This window comes from Pongo abelii, chromosome 5, assembly GCF_028885655.2.
Source record: "Pongo abelii isolate AG06213 chromosome 5, NHGRI_mPonAbe1-v2.0_pri, whole genome shotgun sequence".
In the NCBI taxonomy this organism is placed as follows: Eukaryota; Metazoa; Chordata; class Mammalia; order Primates; family Hominidae; genus Pongo; species Pongo abelii.
In genome coordinates this window covers 87,853,291-87,874,527 of record NC_071990.2, presented here as the reverse complement: position 1 = coordinate 87,874,527, position 21,237 = coordinate 87,853,291, and the positions used below count along the sequence as shown (strand labels likewise).

Genomic DNA, 21,237 nt, shown 5'->3' with positions numbered 1-21,237 from the left:
TATTGGTCTATTCAGGGATTCAACTTCTTCCTGGTTTAGTCTTGGGAGGGTGTATGTGTCCAGGAATTTATCCATTTCCTCTAGATTTTCTAGTATTTTTGTGTAGAGGTGTTTATAGTATTCTCTGATGGTAGTTTGTATTTCTATAGGATCAGTGGTGATATCCCCTTTACCATTTTTTATTGTGTCTATTTGATTCTTCCTCTTTTCTTCTTTATTAGTCTTGCTAGCGGTCTATCAATTTTGTTGATCTTTTCAAAAAACCAGCTCCTGAATTCATTGATTCTTTTTGAAGGGTGTTTTGTGGCTCTATCTCCTTCAGTTCTGCTCTGATCTTCATTATTTCTTGCCTTCTGCTAGCTTTTCAATGTGTTTTCTCTTGCTTCTCTAGTTCTTTTAATTGTGATGTTAGTGTGTCGATTTTCGAGCTTTCCTGCTTTCTCTTGTGAGCATTTAGTGCTATAAATTTCCCTCTACACACTGCTTTAAATGTGTCCCAGAGATTCTCGTATGTTGTGTCTTTGTTCTCATTGGTTTCAAAGAACATCTTTATTTCTGCCTTCATTTTGTTATGTACCCAGTAGTCATTCAGGAGCAGGTTGTTCAGGTTCCATGTAGTTGAGCGGTTTTGAGTGAGTTTCTTAATCCTGAGTTCTGGTTTGATTGCACTGTAGTCTGAGAGACAGTTTGTTATAATATCTTTCTTTTACATTTGCTGAAGAGTGCTTTACTTCCAACTAAGTGGTCAATTTTGGAATAAGTGCGATGTAGTGCTGAGAAGAATGTATATTCTGTTGATTTGGGGTGAAAAGGTCTGTAGATGTCTGTTAGGTCCACTTGGTGCAGAGCTGAGTTAAATTCCTGGATATCCTTGTTAACCTTCTGTCTCGTTGATCTGTCTAATATTGACAGTGGGGTGTTAAAGTCTCCCATTATTATTGTGTGGGAGTCTAAGTCTGTTTGTAGGTCTCTAAGGACTTGCTTTATGAATCTAGGTGCTCCTGTATTGGGTGCATATATATTTAGGATAGTTAGCTCTTCTTGTTGAATTGATCCCTTTATCATTATATAATGGCCTTTTTTGTCTCTTTTGATCTTTGTTGGTTTAAAGTCTGTTTTATCAGAGACTAGGATTGCAACCCCTGCTTTTTTTTTTGCTTTCCATTTGCTTGGTAGATCTTCCTCCATCCGTTTATTTTGAGCCTATGTGTGTCTCTGCACATGAGATGGGTCTCCTGAATACAGCACACTGATGGGTCTTGACTCTTTATCCAATTTGCCAGTCTGTGTCTTTTAATTGGTGCATTTAGCCCATTTACGTTTAAGGTTAATATTGTTATGTGTGAAATTGATCCTGTCATTATGATGTTAGTTGGTTATTTTGCCCATTAGTTGATGCAGTTTCTTCCTAGCATTAATGGTCTTTACACTTTGGCATGTTTTTGCAGTGGCTGGTACTGGTTGTTCCTTTCCATGTTTATTGCTTCCTTCAGGAGCTCTTGTAAGGCAGGCCTGGTGGTGACAAAGTCTCTCAGCATTTGCTTGTCTGTAAAGGATTTTATTTCTCCTTCACTTATGAAGCTTAGTTTGGCTGGATATGAAATTCTGGGTTGAAAATTCTTTTCTTTAAGAATGTTGAATGTTGGCCCCCACTCTCTTCTGGCTTGTAGAGTTTCTGCCGAGAGATCCGCTGTTAGTCTGATGTTCTTCCCTTTGTAGGTAGCCCGACCTTTCTCTCTGGCTGCCCTTAACATTTTTTCCTTCATTTCAACCTTGGTGAATCTGACAACTATGTGTCTTGGGGCTGCTCTTCTTGAGGAGTATCTTTGTGGTGTTCTCCGTATTTCCTGAATTTGAATGTTGGCCTGCCTTGCTAGGTTGGGGAAGTTCTCCTGTCTAATATCCTGAAGAGTGTTTTCCAACTTGGTTCCATTCTCCCCGTCACTTTCAGGTACACCAATCAAATGTAGATTTGGTCTTTTAACGTAGTCCCATATTTCTTGGCGGCTTTGTTCATTTCTTTTTACTCTTTTTTCTCTAAACTTCTCCTCTCACTTTATTTCATTAATTTAATCTTCAATCACCGATACCCTTTCTTCCAGTTGATTGAATCGGTTATTGAAGCTTGTGCATGCATCACGTAGTTCTCATGCCATGGTTTTCAGCTCCATCAGGTAATTTAAGGTTTTCTCTACAGTGTTTATTCTAGTTAGCCATTCATCTAATCTGTTTTCAAGGTTTTTAGCTTCCTCACAATGGGTTCGAACATCCTCCTTTAGCTGGGAGAAGTTTGTTATTGCCGACCTTCTGAAGCCTACTTCCGTCAGCTCGTCAAAGTCATTCTCCGTCCAGCTTTGTTCCATTGCTGGCGAGGAGCTGCGATCCTTTGGAGGAGAAGAGATGCTCTGGTTTTTAGAATTTTCAGCTTTTCTGCCCTGGTTTCTCCCCATCTTTCTGATTTTATCTACCTTTGGTCTTTGATGCTGGTGACCTACCGATGGGGTTTTGGTGTGGATGTCCCTTTTGTTGATGTTGATGCTATTCCTTTCTGTTCGTTAGTTTTCTTTCTAGGAGTCAGGTCCTTCAGCTACAGGTCTGTTGGAGTTTGCTGGAGGTCCACTCCAGATCCTGTTTGCCTGGTTATCACCAGCGGAGGTTGCAGAACAGCAAATATTGCAGAACAGCAAATATTGCTGCCTGATCCTTCCTCTGGAAGATTCGTCCCAGAGGGGCACCTGTATGAGGTGTCAGTTGGCCCCTACTGGGAGGTGTCTCCCAGTTAGGCTACATGGGGGTCAGGGACCCACTTGAAGAGGCAGTCTATCCATTCTCAGAGCTCAAACACTGTGCTGGGAGAACCACTGCTCTCTTCAGAGTTGTCAGACAGAGATGTTTAACTCTGCAGAAGTTTCTGCTGCCTTTTGTTCAGCTATGCCCTGCCCCCAGAGGTGGGGTCTACAGAGGCAGCAGGCCTTGCAGAGCTGCGGTGGGATCTGCCCAGTTCGAGCTTCCCTGGCCACTTTGTTTACCTACTCAAGCCTCAGCAATGGTGGACGCCCCTCCGCCCGCCAAGCTGCTGCCTCGCAGATTGATCTCAGACTGCTACGCTAGCAGTGAGCAAGGGTCCGTGGGTGTGGGACCCACCAAGCCAGGTGCAGGATATAATCTCCTGGTGTGCCCTTTGCTAAGATCATTGGAAAAGCTCAGTATTTGGGCAGTATTTGGGCAGGATTTTCCAGGTACAGTCTGTCACAGCTTCCCTTGGCCAGGAAAGGGAAATCCCCCGACCCCTTGCGCTTCCGGGGTGAGGGGATGCCCCACCCTGCTTCGGCTCGCCCTCCATGGGCTGCACCCACTGTCCAACCAGTCCCAATGAGATGAACCAGGTACCCCAGTTGGAAATGCAGAAATCTCCATCTTCTGCATCAGTCACGCTGGGAGGTGCAGACCAGAGCTGTTCGTATTTGGCCATCTTGGAATGGAATCAATATGGTTCTATTATATTGGATCTTTGACCTCACTAGCAACTCCTTCAGGCTGTTAAGGTTTTTCTAAGTTTCTGCTGTCAATATTCTCATTTTACTTTCTACTTTGGCAATTTCATCCATCTTTATGGCTTTGATTTTATTCCTATGACTGTGACTCCAAATCACATCTCAATCCCAGATCTCCAATCTGAACTTTTGCCTGATCTACAATGTCATGTATCTAATCACCTGTTGGACAGCACCACCTAGAGGTTTTTCCAGTGAATTTATCAAAGTCCCTTCCCACCCTTGCCCTCACTCAAGCTAAGCTTTCTCCTGACTTTCCTGTATCTGTTCAGGGCACTACTATCTTTCCAAGTTTTAGGTACCAAGCCTTAAGTCCAGCTTTGACTCCTTTTCCTTTTCTTCATATGCCATCAGTTGTTCAGATTTGCCAATGAAATCTTTGTATCACTTTTCTTCCCCATTCCCAGTATCAACCCCAAGTGGTTCTCTGGATCTCTCCTAGGGAAAGTTTTCTTCATGTGTGTCTTTATCTTCTGGCTCTTCCTACCAAGACATCTTTTAAAGTTGAAATATATTTTAGTCCAAAAATGAGTCTGGGAGGATATGATAAATTACACTAAATACTGGAGTTATGTGGAAGTCTGATTAATGGTCCCCATAGATGTCTATATCCTAATCCCTAGAACCTATAAATATGTTAGCTTATATAGCAAGGGAGAATTAGTGTTGCTGTGGAATTAAGGCAATTATTCTGGAATATCTGTGTGCGTACAATGTAATCACAAGTATCCTTTAAATATGGCAGAGGTAGGCCGTATAGGAGGTCAGAATCATTCCCTATCAGAAGGACTAGACCAACCATTGCTGGCTTTGCAGATGAAGTGTGGCCGCACACCAAGGAATACTGCAACCTCTAGAAACTGGAAAATCCAAGAAAATTTTCTCCTAGAGCCTCCAGAAGGAATGCAATTCTGCCAAAACCTTGATTTTAGCACAGTTAAGACCCATTTGGGACTTCTGATCTCTCAAGCTATGGATAAACTTGTATTGTTTTAAGCCACTCAGTTTGGAGAAATGTGTTACAGCAGTCGTAGGAAAGTAATGTTAGTGCTAGTGTCATAAAAGGAAGGAAGATATTCTCTAAACTGATTAATTTTAGTATAATTAGGAAACTTTAAAATGGACATATTTAAGGCAGATGTTAGAAAAATAAGAATAATTTGGGCTGGGCGCGGTGGCTCACGTCTGTAATCCCAGCACGTTTGGGAGGCTGAGGCAGGTGGATCACCTGAGGTGAGGAGTTCGAGAGCAGCCTGGCCAATATGGTGAAACCCTGTCTCCACTAAAAATGCAAAATTAGCTGGGCATGGTGGTACACGCCTGTAATCCCAGCTACTCGGGAAGCTGAGGCAGGAGGATCACTTGAACCCGGGAGGCAGAGGTTGCAGTGAGCTGAGATTGTGCTATTGTACTCCAGCCTGGGCAACAAGAGCAAAACTCTGTCTCAAAAAAAGAAAAGAAAAGAAAAGAAAAATAAGAACAATTTGATTCATATAATAATTTATCAAAATTAGCTGCTAATATGTTACTGCTCAAGGTAATTAAAGGATGCCACATGAAATAGACAAGAGATCCTCGATTTGGAGAATATTTCCAAATTCATTGAGTGTCATATAGTTGGAAGGCAAATAAGCCTTTGTATCAAATTATTTATGCTTTGTTTCCCTTACTAAAACAAAACTTACTGGAATGATATATATGCCCATCAGAGTGTGTTAAATTCAATCAACATAGCTGTATTTAGAATTTCAATATCACTAGCTGTATCAGAAAGTTCACCTGTATAACCAGCTTCCCCTGGGGAAAACTGCCTTCCTAGGTAATTTGATTTCCATAGTTACATAGAATGAGAACCTGGCCTCTTGAAAACAAGGTATTGATCTGGTAAGAATCTACCTTATTCTTATTCATGAAAGCTGTTTTTAGTTGTAAGCATGCAAGGTTCTGAAAAATCACCCTATTTTAAGGTTTGGAGTGATGATTGTTACCCTAATTTGGCATCTAACTTTTTAGATGCCATATATACAGATTGCCATATATTCACGTTGTGTCATATTCTGCAAAAAAAATATTAGTCATAGAGAGGTCAAGAAGTTCTGGTCCATCAGGTACTTGGGAGGCTGAGGTGAGTGGATCATTTGATCCCAGGAGGTGGCAGCTGCAGTGAGTTGAGATTGAGCCATAGCACTCCAGCTTGGGGAACAGAGTGAGATCCTGTCTCAAAAAAAGAGGAAGAAGAACAAGGAGGAGGAAGAGGAGAAAGAGGAGAAAGAGGAGGAGGAGGGGAAGGAGGGAAGGAGGGGACGAGGGGAAGCAGAAGAAGGAGGAAGAGAAGGAGGAGGAGAGGAAGGAGGAGGAGGAAAGAAGCAGAAGGAGGTGGAGGAGGAGAAGGAGAAGAAGAAGGAGAAGAAGAAGAAAAAGAAGAAGGAGGAGGAGGAAGGAAAGAAAGAAGAAAGAAAAAGAAAGAAGAAGAAAGAAGATGAAGATGAAGAAGAAGCAGAAAGAAGAAGTCATCCCTGGCCTTGAATAGAGGCCCTGACTTTTTATAAACTGGAAATTTCAAGTGGGCCTTATCCCCTTTTGGTTTGTTGGTCTTTCAACAAGATACCTCCGACTCTAATTTACATACCAATGGACCGGAGAAGCGGGGTTGGGTGGGGAGGATAGCTCTCTGAGAACTTTTATGGAGAGGTTAAAATAATTACAGAGTTTATGAGCCCATAAAGTTTATTGTTAGTCCTACAGAACTTTCAATTTCTTGCAGAGATTTCTTTCTAAACTGTAAAATTTCATTCTATGCCAATTGTTTAGTCCCTTCTTTTCTTTTCCTTTACCCTATTATCAAAACATTCCCTGGAAAGTTTCCTTTATGACCTCATATATGCATATATATACAGCACTAGAATTTCAATTCAACGAGGATAATGTATAAAAATAATTGCTGCATGTTTCTTTAAATCCAGAGAGAGTGCTTCTAGCAATGTTGATGTGGTACCATGTCAATATATGCAAGCATAATTCTTTGTTTAAAACTTAACCATGAAATTCCTCCTGGCATATGGGTTCCAGAACCCAAAGAAGTAGTGCAGTTTGGACTATGATGGGATGATAACAGAATAAGTACCCATATTAAAGAGGATTATACCATATAGAAAGAGCAGGAATTCCCAGGCACTCTGCAAATAAAGAAGCTGATATGTAAAAAGTTTGAGGTCCTGGTATGGCAATAGCTCATTTCTATCATCTCTGTATATTCCCCGTACATGGAGTTGCCTGATTTCCATTACCAGGATTTGTAATTACTAGTCAGATTCTTTTAATGTTTGGGCCCATCTACAGCTCCTAATATCAATTAATAGCATATTCTAATTCTGGTGTTATAATTGATTTAATAACTTGACATTCAAGTTTTTACCTTTTCTCATTTTGGTTTCTTGACTTGGATGCAGGCAATTGTAATCAGATAACAAAATGCAACTTCATGTTTCATGCAGCTTTTTCTAAAGATATTAGTTTGGTACTGCTTTTCAGGAAATAAAACTCCCTACTTCGGACTCCTTTATAAAGTGAAGGTTTTCTGTGTAAAAATCACACAAAATCCAAATTAGCTTGCTGTACTATAATACCAGAGGCAGAGTGAACATGGGAGAAACGGTTCTAAGTGTTCATATTCTAGCAATATGCAATAAATAAGTTTTTTCTGTATATTTCCTTAAATATTTTAGTCAATTGATATTGAGAATTGTATTATTTTCTCAGTAAAATAAACCAAAGCCGCTAAACAATATTTCCCAAAAATACAAAATCAAGGATGAACTGAAACTCAATTTTAGTACGTGCTGTATTAGGTCCTTGGGGTTTTCAATAGATGATAAACATATATATATTATTTGTTAAATGTCTATTGATTTCAGCCTTATGTTAAGAATCATTACTTAGTGGAAAAATAATAGGTGTTAAATTATTTTTAATTTAAATAATTTAAAATGAAATGAATAAAAATGAAAATAAATGGTAAAATGGTAAAATAAAATAAAAATGGCAAAATGAAAAACAAATATAATATTTCTTTTTAAAAATATTAATAAGAATATAATGAATGTAATAAATTCCTCTTGTAACATAGTTGACTAGCAATAAGAAGAATGTAGGAAATATTAGGAAAAGAATGTAACATTAACCACTTTCTAATACAAAGCCTTATAACATATATCTTCAGCAGCTAAATTTACTTTCCTCCAGCTCTTCATATATAGATACTTTTCATTCACACAAACCTTTGTATTATTTACAACTAATTTATGGTATTATGATGATGGAGAATTTAGCAAGAAAATATTAACTTCTTTCTCTAAATCTCCCCTGAGATTAACGACTTGCAAATAGATTCTTTGTCAGAGATGCAGTCTCCATTTTTTAACACCAAGATAACAGCTCCTTACACAGCTATCCTCCTACTTGATCAGGGACAAAATGTCACTTTTGCTGAAAGCAAACCACTGCTTTGACAGCAATCAAATGATCAAAATTTCACTTTACAGATATAAATTGTCAAGGATTTTTGTAGAAAAAAGTTGTGAGTTATGAATGAAGGAAAACTGAAGGAATTTAGGACAAACAATTTTGTGACTCATTCAAAAATAAGGATTTAAATGTATTGCTAAATCCTGTTTCTCGGAAGCATTATTTTAATAAATCCTTCAATAATTTTTAGAATACCTTCGACATTGAACCAAATTGCCATAATCTGTGACTGCACAATGTTTCCAAATACAGTCAGCCCTCTGCATCTGTGAATCTCACATGTGTAGATTCAACCAACCATGGATTGAAAATATTTTTTTAAAAAAAGAATGGTTGTGTCTGTACTGAATATGTACAGACATTTTTTCTTGTTATCATTCCCTAAACAACACAACCATTTACACAGCATTTACATTGTATTAGGTATTATAATTAATCTATAGATAATTTAAAAAATCCTGAAGGATGTGCATAGGTTATATGGAAATACTACACTATTTTATTTTTCAATTAAAAATATATTTTAAAAATTTTTATTAGAACAGAGGTCAATGTGCATACACCATTTTATATAATGGATGAGCCTCTGTGGATTTTGGTATCCTCAGAGGTGGGGGGCTGTCCTGAACCCAATCCCCCAGGGATACTGAGACATGACCATATTGATGGATATGGTCCTTCTCCATTTTCTTTTGTTCCCTTAACCCTTCCCAGTAGTTAGGCCACCATTGCCCCAATGTTCATCACAACAGAACCAAAGAACCAAGGTAGTGACTTCCTGTTTTTGTTTGTGTGATTGTTAATATTGAGTGTCTACTTGATTGGACTGAATGATGCAAAGTATTGATCCTGGGTGTGTCGTTGAAGGTGTTGACATGGAGATGAACATTTGAGTAAGTGGACTGGGAAAGGCAGACCCACCCTTAATCTGGGTGGGCACAATCTAATCAGCTGCCAGCATGGCCAGCATAAAAGCAAACAGAAGAACGTGAAAGACTAGACTGGCTTAGCCTCCCAGCCTACATCTTTGTCATGTGCTGGATGCTTCCTGCTCTTGAACACTGGACTCCGAGTTCTTCAGCTTTGAGACTCAGATTGGCTTCTTTGCTCCTCAGTTTGTAGATGTCCTATTGTGGGACCTCACCTTGTAATCGTGTGAGTCAATACTCCTTAATAAACTCCCTTTTATATATACATCTATCCTATTAGTTCTGTCCCTCTAGAGAACCCTGTCTAATACGGTTTGCTTGCTTGCTTGCTTTTTAAGTTCAAATGTTCAGGTCCAAGTATAATACAGAAAATATAGGCAGTATAACATTTGACAAAATACCTAAGTGAGTTCCACTCTGCCCCCATGTCCCTTCATTTTGTAAAAGAAATAAATTATTCAATGATACATGTTAAAGATGTTATTCAGGACCATCATGACAGGTTTTGAGACCACGGCACTGGGATTTTGCAATGGAGACAGATTGGTCTCAACTCTAAAGACAGTATGGACAAGTGGGAATTTATAGTCAAGGAGCAGGATGGGGTCAGTGGATGAAAAATTACTATAAGAGGAAATATCAGGGTGGTGAGAGGGATTCTGACTAAATAGACCTAAACAAGATTCTTGCTGAAGATAGGCCAGCATGACTCAACATCACCTGAGGGATAGCAGAAGATGACAACCTGATCGGATAACAAGGGTGATCACATGTCAATAGTGGAGGGTTCTTGCTAAGCTGACTTAGGGTTCTTTGCTAAAACTGGATTTTGGAAGGAAGTACACAGAAGGGCCTAAGAGAAGGTTCAGGAGCCTGGCTAAAGCAAGAAATCTTTGTCAATTCCTAACTGAGAGCAAATTAAAAAACCAAAAAACCTCTTCCTGTGCTGGAAGAGGGAGAGAACATTGGCAATAAAACAAGAGACCCCTAGAAAAAAGGCCTGCACCTCTCCAAACCAATCGCTGGATAGAGAGAGGGATGATTTGATAGACTATTGAGATAAATTTAGGCATCTAAGAGTGTGTGTGTCTAGTGTCCTGCTTTTTGCCAGGAGGCCCTTTGGATCAGATGAGATGTTTAGGGTAGCCTAAACAATAAAGAGACTTCCAGGAAGAAGATCAGTTGCCCACAACTTGTTCTCTCTTTCATCCCTAACTCTCTTTTAAAAACTGTACATAGCAGATATGTAATTAATGAACTAGAGCTATTTATAAAAATATCAATGAGGCCAGGTGTGGTGGCTCACGCCTGTAATCCCAGTGCTTCAGGAGGCCGAGGCAGGTGGATTACTTGAGGTCAGGAGTTCGAGACCAGCCCGGCCAACATGGTGAAACCCTGTCTTTACTAAAAATGCAAAAATTAGCCTGGGCCTGGTAGCAGGCACCTGTAATCCCAGCTACTTGGGAGGCTGAGGCAGGAGAATCCCCCCTGAACCCGGCTGGTGGACGTTGCAGTAAGCCGAGATCGTTCCAGCCTGGGCAACAAGAGCAAAACTCTACCTCAAAAAAAAAAAAAAAAAAATCAATGAATTAAACAAATATTTATTGAATGTTATGTGTGATCATTTTAGAGAACTATAGAGGGAATAATGTGTGGCCCATACAATCAATGTTTTAAGAGTCATAGAAAGGAAAAATTCAGAGTAGAATGAAGTAAAATTCATGGAGAAAGCAGGTCTTGGGTGGGAGGTGGCAACCTATTTGGTAAAAATAAAACAACTCCCCCCTCCAAAAAAAAAAAAAAAGGCAGTCAAGGAAAGAACAGGTCTTCAAAAGGATGATCTTTTATTTCTGGAATCCCTTCTAGGCTAAATTCAATCACGAAAGCATGAAAGTATAAAAATGCAAAAGAATTAAAAACCAATAATAAATGACAAGTCCTGTTCCTCTTAAGTTGTTCAATCCAGCAATGAGTAAAGAAATGCTTTGTTAAGGATTAATTGTGGATGTAGATATACTAAATGACTTCACTTCAGCAGGCAAAAGGGAATTACAGCTTTTTGTTTTTTCTCCTTGGTTAGTCTTCAGGCAGCAATGTTAAAAAACACCAAAATTATTCTGAAAAGTAAATTTCCCTAAAGAATCAAGTGCATTGCTTCTTATGTTAAGGACCAAGTGCTGCAGTTTGAGGGAATTTCTCGGGTGCTAAATTGTGAAATCATTGTGTGTGTGTGTGTGTGTGTGTGTGTGCGTGTGAGTTTCTTAAGAAAGCCCTTTCACTTATACCTCTTGGCTAAGCTTCTGTTGCTTCATTACTTCCTCCAGGTGCTTTTCCCAGAAAACATAACTATTTCATTACTTACTCTGAAAGGGTATAATGAAGCTGCTATGGAATAAATTGTGTCCCTTCGAAATTCTTATGTGAAGCCCTAACTCTCAGTGTGATAGTATTTGGAATGGAGCTTTGGACAGTAATTAGGTTTAGATGAGGTCATAGGGTTGGGGCCCCACGATGGGATTAGTGCCCTTATAAGAAGAGATGCCAGATAACTTGCCCTCTTTCTCTCCCTGCCATGTGAGGATACAGCAAGAAGGCATCTTCTGAAAGCCAGAAAAAAGGTTCTTGCCAGAACCCGATCATACCGCATCCTGATCTTGGACTTCCAGCCACCAGAACTTTGAGAAAATGAATTTCTGTTGTTTAAGCCACACAGTCTATGGTATTTTGTTATGGCAGCCCGAGCTGACTAAGAAGCATTGCATTTGCCAGTAAGAGGATGCTTTCTGAATGTCAAGTGATTATTGACTTTTAGTCTACCGGAATGCATTATCATGAACATAAACTACTGCCTCTTACCACTTATGTATCATCATGTCAGTGCTGGAGCTGAGTCTAATTACAAAATGCCAGTGGCAAAGAGACACCAATTGTTACTGTTTAAGAGAGTATAACTTAGACAGCAGAACTAGGCACAAATGAAAAAGAAGCCCTTAATGTTAGCTCAGAGATTAGGAAGCCTCACATCTTCCTGTGTAAGGGCCATGCTTTTACAATTTGTACATATCACAAACTTTCTGTTTATGATAACCTTTACTTATTACCATCTATACAGAGCTCAAGATGTTTTTGCTTGATGTGTATGTCTAGTTGAACAAGTATAAACCCGAAAAGCACTCTAATGCTTATGATTTGAGCTGCAATAGCAGACTCTATAGCAATGCCTTCTTGGAAAGTGTGGTGTAGAGAACCTTCAGGATGTTCAGAATGAATGACTCAATGAATTCCAGGTTGGTTCAATGGCTTGAATCAGGTATGAGGGCATGTGTAGGAGAGAAACTGCTTGAGTTATCTAAGCCATTCCTAAGCCAGGAACATAAATTATCAGCCCCACCTTTTGGGGAAAGTCACATTATCTCATAAATTATGGTGACTGTGCTATATATACAGAATCAGGGGATGTCTGCATGAAAGTAATGACTAGAAGCTACTTTTGAAGACTTGTAAGGACAGTAATTTTTCCTCAAGGGCAAGTTCCCTTTATACAAAATTCTGGTATACTTAACCTCATTTCTGTATGTGTTTTGGTAAGCATGAAAATTTTATTTCTAAAATAGGTTACTGACTGTTTTGGGGAGCAATTAAGAAAAGAGTGCTGGTACAGTGACTCAGGCCTATAATCCCAGCACTTTGGGAGGCCAAGACAGGCAGGTGGCTTGAGCCCAGGAGTTCGAGACCAGCTTGAGCAACATGGCGAAATCCTGTCTCTACAAAAAAATACAAAATGTGGCTGGGCATGTTGGTACATGCCTGTAGTCCCAGCTACTCAGGAGACTGAGGCGGGAGGATCACTTGAGCCCAGGGTGGTTGAGGGTTCAGTGAGCCATGATTGCACCACTGTACTCCAAACCGAGTGACAGATGGAGACAGAGTCTCAAAAAGATAAATAAATAGGCTGGGCACAGTGGCTCACATCTGTAATCCCAGCGCTTTGGGAGGCCGAAGTGAGCAGATCACATGGGGTCAGGAGTTCGAGACCAGCCTGGCCAACGTGGTGAAACCCCGTCTCCACTAAAAATATAAAAATTAGCAGGGAATGGTGGCATATGCCTGTAATCCCAGCTACTCGGGAGGCTGAGGCAGGAGAATGGCTTGAACTTGGGAGGCGGAAGTTGCAGTGAGCTCATGCCATTGCACTCCAGCCTGGGGGACAAGAGCGAAACTCCATCTCAAAAATAAATACATAGATAAATAAAAATACAAAATAAAAAATAAAAAGAGAGAATTAGAAATAGAAAATAAAAAGAGAATTAGAAATAGAAAATAGGAAAATGGTAAAAATATTGATGCATATTAGGAGAACAAAAGTTTAGAAATTAAGCTAGAGAAAGAAAGATGAAAACAAATCCAACTCTGGGAACCACCCTGCTACATCTGTTAGAAGCAAGGAACTGAGATACCTCTAAAGGGGTAGGTGAACTGGGGACTGCCTTTAGGCCTATGTTGGGATTCTGGGGGCCAATAGTAAACAGTACTGGATCATAAAAGCAGAAAAGCTTTAAATATTTGAATGAAGAAGCAGGCATACAAAAAAAATAACTTTTAGGATGTCTATTAACCTATAGAAAAGTTAAACAAGTTTACCAGCATTTCCTTGAAACTACAAGAAAAGCAGATTCTAAAAAGTTTCTCATAATCTGGAAATGTAAATGTAAATAAATTTATGGTGCTCGTCATTATTCATTTGAAATGTTTTAAAATCCAGCCTCAACCTCAGCCCCTATCTAATAGATCAAATGCACAGTGAAAGGATGACTGTATTTGACAGATGTTTTCATATCTGTTCAGTTTCACTATATATATGTTTATTATATATGGATATATATAATATATATGATATATATATCATATATATATAAAAGTTCAACAAGTTTACCTAAACATATTGACATAAAGTAGGAGAAACATTATAAATGATCTCAATTTCAGACAGGATTTGCTGCTAAATGAGTCCAGGTCAGGTCAGGTTTTGCTGCCAAGTGAGTTATGAATGCATTTTCAGTTTTAGGAGAGTTTTAGACTTCAGATGTAGAATTGTGGGATTGCAAACCTATATTACTTTTTTTTTTTTTAAATGCTAAAACCCTGTTTTGGCTAAGAATTACAGAGTTGTGCCAAGTAATACTTTTTCAACTATAATTGAGGTCATAGAATCTGTTTTGCACAAAGTATAGAGTACAAAGGAGCAGTTATGGTATCCCCGAAAGGAGTTATGTAGACATTCCCCCAGAGTGACTCTAGGCACAGAACCATTGGGACAATTTTGTCTTGTGAAGCTGGTCATAGGAACACACTCAAAATTTCCACAACTCTTTCAAAAGTCCTTGTTTCTGACAAAGTAGAGAAAGTAAGTAATCCTATTAGCACACATTTTTGGTCCCACAGATTGTCAGGAGATCAGAGTAGTCAATTATGGGATGCTTAGCCTATTCATTCCAGGATGCTAGCTCACTCCACCAAACTCCAGTTTGCCCCCGAACAGTTAACAGCGTGTTCTGCTCAGGTTTCATAATGAAGTGGGTGTGTGTGTGTGTGTGTGTGTGTGTGTGTATTTGTTTACCAGTAGCATTCTCTCAATTTCTCTCTCTCTTTCAGTATTGCTCCCTTTCTCTCAATATCTCCCTCTCAATATCTCCTTCTCAATCTATCTCTCTTTCTCAACAAGTTCCCAATTTTGCTGCTAGAAAAAAAGGTTGCATTGGCTATTACCAAATGTCAGACTAGGAACAGGCATGCTTTTGACTATTTTGCCTTTTATTGGTTTGAAAATTGCAACTCAGCCTGCAATTATTTTAGCACAAACCAAATCAAAAGAAAGATAAACACCAATACCAAACCATGGCATCCTAGATACACAAAGCAGAAGCATTTCAGGAAAAATCAATAGACTGAACAAAACAGAGAAATAGAAAATAGCAAATACACAGAATGTGAGGAAAAATGGATGACAGCCTCCTAGAGTAACTGAATATTGGCTCATAACAGAAAATAAAGATGGAAAAGCAGTGTGAGACCAGGCATGAACTGATGTGCATGGGCTAAAGGGCTCCCATTACTAATCTTTGTCACCTATGTGATAAATGTGAGGGGGAATAATATTTATGATAGCAATAGCTAATGTACATAGGGAAGTTTTTATGTGCCAGATATTATCTGGGTATTTTATGTAAATTAGCTTATTTACTTCCTACAGCAACCTTATGAAGAAGGTACTACGACTACGCACATTTTATAGGCGAAGAGACTAAAGCAAAGAGCAGTTCAGTAAACCTGCCCAAATTTGCAGAGCTAGGGAAAGCATGGAGGTGGAATTTAAGCCTAGATAGCTTCTTCGTTCTTCACTGTTAACAACCATCATATTCCAGTGACAAAATAAGTGTGGGGACCAACTAGAGGAAGAGTCATTGTAGAACTAGGTTGGAGTGGAAGTGAGAATGCCTAGTGGATTTTTTGTATTTTTGAGATGGAGTCTTGCTCTGTTGCCCAGGCTGGAGTGCAGTGACACCATCTTGGCTCACTGCAACATCCACCTCCAAGGTTCCAGTGATTCTCCCACCTCAGCCTCCCAAGTAGCTGGGATTACAGGCGCGTGCACCACGCTTGGCTAATGTTTGTGTTTTTAGTAGAGATGGGGTTTCACCATGTTGGCCAGCCTGGTCTTGAACTCCTGGTCTCAAGTGATCCACCCGCCTTGGCCTCCCAAAGTGCTGGGATTACAGGCATGAGCCACTGTGCCTGGCCCCTTTTGATGAAATGAAGTTTCTAAGATGGAGGTTGATATTCTTGCCTGCTGAGTTTAGAGCTCAGAGACTGTTAAATCTGGAGTTGTGGCAGCCACTTGCTATCACATGGACACTGTGCCTGCTACCACCACAATAGAAGAAAAAGTCAGGGTGTGGAGAGAGGCCAAACTTCGAAAATAAGACTCGAGTCTTGAATCCAGTCATGTCCAAACTCTCTCTCTTACTCAAGGTTTTAGTTGTGTGAGCCAATAGATTCCCTTTAACAAACTTCATTTGTATTGGGTCCTTTGTCATTAAAAAATGTACTAACAAATACAACGTAAGAGTTTGGAAGAGAAATAAGTTTGGTTTCAACAAGTCATGCTTGAGGTTGTTAGTAAAACAATAACTGGAGATGTTCCATAGATACTTGGGAATATAAACTAAATGAAAGGTCACATGTGGAGATGCCTGTTCAGAGACTCCTTCAACAGTTAGAGTTGATTACAAAGAGGCTAATTGAACAATGAGTGTGAGTAAACTCTACAACTCAGGTGGTTGTACAGTTGAGTGGAAAATCAAAGACGGAGCTCCAGGGAAGTGTTCTTAATATTTTCAAAATGCACGTGCCCGGTCAATAACACTTTTAAGAAAATTTTCCAACGTAGGCTTAAGTAGTTGCAAAGTGTATAATTTCCTGCCTATTCTGACATTTTAAAGTAAAATGGTTATATCACTCTTTTAAATATATCATATGAAATCCAAAAGCTGTACCAATTTACCAATTTAATATTTATCATAAACCATTAAAAAATACATAAGCAAACTCTTCTTTAACATAGAAATGCACATCGTCAGCTTTTTTCTTGAACTCATTTCAATTATATTTCCCTAAAGTATAATTTTACCCTAAAGTAATGTATTTTAATGCTTAGAAATCTTTAATAAATCATTTTATACTTCTCTGCCACAAAAATATATATAAAAACTGAACCTAAGACACTTTTATTTTCTGTGATTGTAGGGCTCTATGCTAAAAATGCTTTTCTAGATTGAGGTTTTAAAATGATTTTCAGTACCAGTATACCAAAACAACGTATATATGTTATGATTTGGTAACTAATTATTAATATAAACCATTTTGGAAATGCATGTGGAGATAGCTGTTAGTTATATCATTGTCACCTCTATGCCATCTGCAGTGGTAATAATGATAATAGGAATAATAATAGAAGTAGTTAACATATATTGACATTTATTATGTGCCAGGCATTGTCTAAATCCTTTTCCTTTTAGTTTACTTACTCTTCACAGCAACACTATGATGTGGCGACTCTTATGACCCACATTTTAAGTCTGTCTGTGGATTACTATTACTTATGATTACTTATCACTAGAAGAAGATGGGATTTTCAGTATTGATTCTATTTTTTAATTTTAATGATGTACAATCTGAGAAATCTTTACTCCCATAAGTAACTAAGGGGAATAGAAGGTTTTATTGTGGCAGTATTATTCAATTTTTAAAACTTCGTTCAAGTTGTGTGCTAAAAAATTGTATTTTTATTTTATTATTATTTAATTTTTAATTTTTTGTTTATTTTTATTTATTTATTTTTTGAGACAGGGTCTCACTCTGTTACTCAGGCTGGGGTGCAGTGGCACAATCACGGCTCACTGCAGTCTCAACCTGTCAGGCTCAAGCGATCCTCCAACTTCAGCTTCCTGAGTAGCTGGGACTAAAGGCAAATGCCACCATGCCTGGCTAATTTTTATATATTTTTTTTGTAGAGATAGAGTTTCACCATGTTGCTCAAGCTGGTCTCAAACTCCTGGGCTCAAGCAATCCGTCCACCTCGGCCTCCCGGAGTGTTGGGATTATAGGCGTGAGCCACTGCGCCAGGCCGCATTTTCATTTTAAATTATCTCATTGACAACACAATTAGGCGCTCCTTCAATTATGTTGAAATCATGGAATTAGAAACTACCTAACTTGCAAATATATTTGTTGCTCAGTCATTAGAGTAATTTCATTTCCGGGAAGTCTCCCAAAGAGGCTTCACTAAGAGTTATCAGATGATTATTAGTTCCTCTTACTCTTTCACTTAGAGGCATCTCAATACACACAGAAAATGCTAGGGAAATCTAAAAGTTGTTAGTTCACCTTTGCAAATATAATATTTCACCTGATATGTGATTTACTTATTTTTGGTAAAATTCTTGGAGCTTCAGGGTTAGTTCATTCAATCTATGGAAAACATCCAACGTGTAAAATAATTGGCCAAACCAGTCGTTTTGTCAAACCAATGAGCCAAATCATACTTTCCTTTTTTTTTTTCTTTTTTTTGAGAATGGGTATCACTCTGTTGCCCAGGCTGGAATGAAGTGGTGCAATCACAACTCACTGCAGCCTTAATCTCTCAGGCTCAAGCAATCCTCCCATCTCAGCCTTCTGAGTAGCTGGGACTACAGGCATTTATTTATTTATTTATTTATTTTAGAAATGGAGTCTCACTATGTTGCCTAGGCTGGTCTTGAACTCCTGGACTGAAGCAACCCTTCTACCTCAGCCTCCCAAAGTGCTGGGATTACAGGCATGAGTCAGTGTGTGGAGATTCACGCTTACTTTCCATCAGAATAAAAAAAAAGACTTCATTTTTGAACGAAATATATGAGTTAATATACATCCCAATAATTATAATCTTCCTTCCTAATTCTAAGACCAAGATAAATATTTAGGTAAGTCATGAAGCTTTGGCAGGAGTTTGTTACAGAATGAAATAACGGACTGCCACTTGTCTGAGTCTCTTTTCTTCCTAGAAGAATCTATTGTTAGGGGTAATGCATTTTGTGATTATGTGTAGAAGTTGGAAGAGATGAGGTTGTTGAGCAAAATTGCCATGATTTTTGCAGCCCCACTCAACCATACATCTATGGTTCACTATGAATAGAAACAGATTGGCTGCCCGCAGCTTCCCAGCCCGAGGCCCGGGGGGTGCGCACCTCTGCTCCGGCGCGGGGCGGGCCCTGGCGGAGGGACTGGCGGGTCTCTTCTTCCGCGCCGGCCCCCATCCCCGCCGCCGCCGCCGCGCTCCGAGACCCGGTTCCCGAGCTGTCGCTGTTGTCGCTCACTCGGCGCCTCCCTCCCGGCCGCCCTCTCCTCGGGACGATGGCGCGCGGTGGCCGCAGCCGCCGCCTGGGGCTCGTCCTGGGGCTCGTCCTGGGGCTGCTGCTGGCGCTGGTGCTGGCCTGCGGGCGCTGCGGGCCAAGCCCACCGTGCGCAAGGAGCGCGTGGTGCGGCCTGACTCGGAGCTGGGCGAGCGGCTCCCAGAGGTCAACCAGAGCTTCCAGTACTGCCATGAGGCCTTCCTGGGCAAGGAGGACTCTAAGACCTTCGGCCGGCTCACCCCGGACAAGAGCAAGGAGAGGCTGGGGAAGATTGTTGATCGAATCAACAATGATGGAGATGGCTTTGTCACTACTGAGGAGCTGAAAACCTGGATCAAACGGGTGCAGAAAAGATACATCTTCGATAATGTCGCCAAAGTCTGGCGGGATTACGATAGGGACAAGGATGATAAAATTTACTAGGAAGAATACAAACAAGCCACCTGTGACCTAGGAAACCCCGCAGAGTTTCATGATTCTTCAGTTCATCACACCTTTAAAAAGATGCTGCCACGTGAGGAGAGAAGATTCAAAGCTGCAGACCTCGATGGTGCCCTGACAGCCACTCAGGAGGAGTTCACTGCCTTTCTGCATCCTGAAGAGTTTGAGCATATGAAGGAAATTGTGGTTTTGGAAACCCTGGAGGACAACGACAAGAACGGGGATGGGTTTGTGGATCGGGATGAATATATTGTGGATATGTTTTCCCATGAGGAGAATGGCTCTGAGCCAGACTGGGTTTTATCAGAACGGGAGCAATTTAACGAATTCCGGGATCTGAACAAGGACTGGAAGTTGGACAAAGACGAGGTTCGCCACTGGATCCTCCCTCAAGATTATGATCATGCACAGGGTGCGGCCAGGCATCTAGTATATGAGTCAGACAAAAACAAGGATGAGAGGCTAAAGAGGAAATATTGGAGAACTGGAACATGTTTGTTGGAAGCCAAGCTACCAATTGTGGGGAAGATCTCACAAAAAATCATGATGAGCTTTGATAGACACTCACCAGAATATGGCAGACTGTCATAGGCGTTGTTATTGTCTTGGATGGTTGCTACAATTGTCTAATTTACAGCAGTTGTGTTCCTAAAAAAGCAAGTTTATAACTCAGATTGGGGTATAAAAATGGTTTTTCACTCAGTATTTACTGGAAAATGGACATTACTATTCTTTCAGTAAGATTTCTCTCAAAACACATGAAAACCTTGGTAAATTGCAGTTCTCTCTGGGGATATATTGGTACAACATGACTTTTTAAAAGTTTTTTTTCAGCTGGGCGTTCTGGCTCGAGCCTGTAATCCCAGCACTTTGGGAGGCCGAGGCGGGCAGATCACGAGGTTAGGAGTTCAAGACCAGCCTGGCCAACATAGTGAAACCCTGTCTCTGCTAAAAAAATACAAAAAAAAAAAAAAAAAATAGCCAGGCGTGGTGGCGGGCATCTGTAATCCCAGTTACTTGGGAGGCTAAGGCAGGAGAATCACTTGAACCTGGGAGTTGGAGGTTGCAGTGATCCGAGATCGCGCCATTGCACTCCAGCCTGGGCGACACAACGAGACTCTGTCTCAAAAAACAAACAAACAAACAAAAAAACAAAAAAACCCTTCTTTTTATTAAATTTTTTAAAATTAAAACTTAAAGGGTAACAAAACTTGAAAAAGCTCTGTTCTTCAGAAGTTGGGTGGGTTGGGGGAGGCAGTAATATGAAGTGACTGCTATGTATTTTAACTACCAGATTTTATTATTTGCCACTGTTAATATATTGTTAACTAGTTGGAAAGTGGAAATTCTGATCAAAAGTGGTATCATCCTAGGTAAGCTTATTTCAGAATAAGTCTAATATTTCAGATTCTTCCTTCTCGACTTTATACTCTGAGCTGTTACTGTAAGTGGTGTGTATGAAACCTCCATGCATTTTCCAGGATGGACCTGCTAATATGCACAATAAATCCATGTCTTTGTTTTTCTACTAAAAAGCAATCAAGAAAGATAATGTGAAAAAGAAAGGAATTTAGAGGTAGGGAAAAAGATGAATGTCATACATTTGAAGAACTATAGGAAAATTATAAACACTAAATATACTTGAGAAAACTTTCTTGATATGCCAGGGAGGTAGGCCTGATCTTTGAAATAGTGAATAGGAATACAATGCGTTTCCTTGATGATCACTGATTAGAAGGAGGTGGTGGGATTCTTGGGAAGCCAAATACAGTAAAGTTCTGGATCATGTCCCATCCAGTCCAGTGAATCCACGACCCTCGGGCCTCTCCCCTGAGAACGGCT

The 21,237-nt window shown here is 39.9% G+C and overlaps 1 pseudogene; it reads left to right on the top strand.

Annotated features, from left to right (window-relative positions):
- The first annotated feature begins 18,940 nt into the window (after window positions 1-18,940).
- On the top strand, window positions 18,941-20,050 carry LOC100462471 (reticulocalbin-1-like; annotated as a pseudogene).
- Window positions 20,051-21,237: the final 1,187 nt, after the last annotated feature.